Source organism: Frankliniella occidentalis, unplaced genomic scaffold (genome assembly GCF_000697945.3).
Source record: "Frankliniella occidentalis isolate FOCC.00 unplaced genomic scaffold, Focc_3.1 Scaffold99, whole genome shotgun sequence".
Lineage (NCBI taxonomy): Eukaryota > Metazoa > Arthropoda > Insecta > Thysanoptera > Thripidae > Frankliniella > Frankliniella occidentalis.
In genome coordinates this window covers 841,917-842,229 of record NW_026267228.1, presented here as the reverse complement: position 1 = coordinate 842,229, position 313 = coordinate 841,917, and positions in this window count along the sequence as shown.

Sequence of the window (313 nt, the reverse complement as noted above, 5' to 3'; positions counted from 1 at the left end):
GAGCGAGAGTGAGAGACAAGGGCCGGAGAAATAAAGCAGGCGAAAGTGATTTTCCACTCGACTCGAACCAACGTGACCCTTTTGCCATGGGATATACCCTTGTAAAAGTTTTGCCTCTGCTGCGGCGGGCTGTTCTGCTGGTGAGATTGGGATTGGTAGAGCAGCAAGGACGAGCGAGTCGTGTACGCTCCCGCTTGCGCACTACTCGTTGGGTCAGATCTGGCGAGTGCTGCGCTGGGCTCGGGACCGCTCGGGACCCTTGCCCCTGGCGGCGGCACTGGCAATATCAAATCCGGAGGGCCAGCGCGGCCAC